Source organism: Triticum dicoccoides, chromosome 4A (assembly GCF_002162155.2).
Source record: "Triticum dicoccoides isolate Atlit2015 ecotype Zavitan chromosome 4A, WEW_v2.0, whole genome shotgun sequence".
Classification (NCBI taxonomy): Eukaryota; Viridiplantae; Streptophyta; class Magnoliopsida; order Poales; family Poaceae; genus Triticum; species Triticum dicoccoides.
In genome coordinates, this window is record NC_041386.1 from 119158000 (window position 1) to 119161357 (window position 3358).

Genomic DNA, 3358 nt, shown 5'->3' on the forward strand with positions numbered 1-3358 from the left:
GCGTCACCAGAGGCCTTCTTTCACTCTACTGTAGTAGTGGTAGTAGTACATTCTTCAGCATTTCACAGTTTTCTCCAACGTAGGAGTATTGCAAACTGAGAAGGATAATGATCCCATGGTTCACCTTCATAACTAAAACTCTGAATACAGGAGTCACATGAGAGGCGGTGTCGAAACCATAATACTATACAGTTGGCGTCAGCCAAGTGCCATGGCAACTCAACTCAACAAGCTCAGCCCTTGACTAGCTAACGGAGATTGCAAGGTGCATGTGGGACTGAGATTGTAACACTGATTCCACTGATAAAAGAAAAGAAAACTGGATTAACAAAGAGATGGCCACAGGAGGGGACATGTGGGGTCTTGGCCTCGGGCCTCGTAATCTGCAATGTGGCAAGACTGATAACATAACAGAGGGAGGGCAGGCAGAAAGAAAGCCACGTGAAGGGCAGCGCTGCTCGCTCATTCAACCCGCTTGCGCTTGCTGTCGCTCGGCCCCATCACCTCACCTTGCCGCGTAGTACTATTATCTTTTGCCCGTGGGTTTTAGCAGTTCGTAGCAGCGCCCTCCCCGTGTTGTTGTTGTTATGCATGTGAATATATGTGATGATAATGCAAGAAAATTCAGGACGAGGACAAAGGCGAAAACGCTTGGGGCGTCCTTGTCGCGGTGCCTCACGAGCGGCCTGTGCTCCAACCGGACTGAATCGGAGAGGTAACCGACAAGATGCGCTAGTGTTAACAATGACACCTGAGCTGTACTCTCACATATTATTATTAGCGCTAACTACGAGCATCAGAGGAGCACGATTGCTACTCCCTCTGTCCATTATTACAAGATGTTCTAATTTTTTTTCTAAATTGGGCGTATGTAGACATATTTAAATGTATTTGTTCACTTATTTTAATTTGTATGTAGTTCATATTAAAATATGCCAAACATCTTATAATAATGAACATACTGGTGACTAGGGAGGTGTGAGTGGTTTTAGTGAAAAATGTACGTACCTTTGCTTTGATTGATTCCCCTGCTACTGCTCATGCTTCTGCTCTTCTTGGTACAACAATTCCTTACCCAACCCACCCCAGGAGCTGCACACACAGCCATGAATGAATGTACCTAGCTAAGTGAGTACGTCTAAAGAAAGCACTCATGAATGTACCCGAACAATGGACAGCGAGCTGGGGCATTATTCATGGATGTCAGGCTCCGTACCGTGCGCTGCATCCTGCATAGGGTCTTTGGATTCGGAGTGCTGCCGCCGCCCCCTCAACCATGTTTTGACACCTTGCATGGTTAGACAGACAGACACTTGGACTAGTAGAGCTTTTGACTATTCAGTAACAAAAAAGTTACTCTTTGACACGACGGTCAGACTAGATTTTTGCAGTCAAGAAAAAGAGAAAGGGTTGGAAAGCTAGTACAGTAGTAGCGGTTAAAGTGTAAAGAGACCAAAGTAGAAGAATCCAGATCACAGGATGGAGGCTCTACAGTGTGTACCTGTCTTGTTCCAAGAATTTAACCGTCCGGCAAGTACTGTATGTATTCTTCTACAACCGGTCCAACCTCCTCCCATCATTCCCGATCTTGGAGTGGAAGCTTTTGCCAGAGGCTGATGGACGATGATGATGCTGGGCTTCTCCGGCAAGTGATTGCAGGCACGCATAGCCCATGCGGCCATGCCACATGCCATGCTCGCCTACACAGCCAACGCACAAAGGACGCATATACTGGTATACGCCTTCTCTTACCGTTGCCCATTACCGTGATCTGGGAGGTGCATCACGTGCACAAGATTACACCTACTCCGTCAGCATGCATAAAGTAGCACCAAGACGAAAATTCAGACCATTTTGAAACTCCAGATTTGGATCGAGACACGGGAACGGACAAGACACAGATTAATTGACCACCTGCCAAGTTTTCAATTCAAAAGTTGTCTAGAAATGCATGCATAATGCCTAAAAGGAAATGAAGTGACAACAGCCCCTCTGATATAGTGCTTGTTGTTGTGTGGTACTCCCTCTGTTCCTCAATATAGTGCGTATTAGTTTTCTGAGACAATTCCGCAATGTAGTGCGAAGTTCGAGTCCAGCCCAATTTTAGACAAAACTAACCCTCTGCCAACCCACCCAATGCATCGCCTCCTTCCCTTGTTTATTCCCTCTCGTACACATGGGATGGGACAGAGCAAGATGATGGGAGGGCGCAGTAGTTTTACTTCAATTTTCTAGTCTCCTGACGCATTGGGCAGATGGTGTCTGCTACAGATCGATAGGGGTATTTCTCGTCCAAAATATAACGCCAGCACATGCATTGGTATGTGGGCTTCTCTCTATGCGCATTACATTTAGGAATGGAGGGAGTAATTTTTTTCACCGGACTACTACGCGTGTGTGTGCGTGCTATGATCCAAATTATCGAGTGTTCCACTTCCACCCGGACCACCTCCATGCATGATGCATCGTCCTATACTCTCATCGTATATATGTTGAGATGGAGGTGCGTGGCTAGCTATACACTATGCATGATTGAAGAGATGCATTTCTTCAGAAAGTTAAAAAAAACATGATTGTAGTGATGGGGGTGATTATACTCACTTGGCTTCACTTGAACTCCAAGCTAGGCTCCAGGGCGTCTTGCACCACCACGCACCAAGCTTGCTGGTTGTTGTTTTCGCCTCACCAAAGTACCCACCGGTAACATTATGTCCTTTCCTCGTTTGGGCAGCCTTTCGGCCTGTGAAGTTTTAGCATGTGAGCAGTGTGGCCACACAACGAAATAACAGGCATATATGCTTTTCTGGTAGTGAGTCCAGAATAAGTTAGGTAACAAACCTGGGAGCTGCTTGCGTGCTGTTCTTCTTTTGGACTTCATGAGCTGGGAAGTAGAGAAGTAGAATGATCCAAGCATGTGAACCATAATCAACCCCAAAAGGCAGATCTTGTTGTGCAATCTCTTTGCAGTTCTAATTCTACTACGCAGACAATGTTTGGAAAACAGGAACTTCACGTAAAATTTACAAGAATCAGTTTATTTTCTGCAGGAAGAAAAAAGTTTTAAATCTCTACTTCTAATGGACGAATTGGTTGAATAGTCCCCCCACTTTCAACCGGTTTATTTTCAACCGGTTTTTCTTCGTCCCACCTCCCACCACCCCCCTCCCACCGGTTTTTCTCTTTCTCGACTGGCCGACAATACCCAACGTATTTATGGTAATCAATCACAATTAATCGATGTATGGTAAGGCTATAAACTTAGAAATCTCAAATATGATAATTATAGTAATAAATCAATCCATGTATGGTAAGGCTATAACTAAGGAAATTTCGAATATGGTAATTATCACCAGAATCA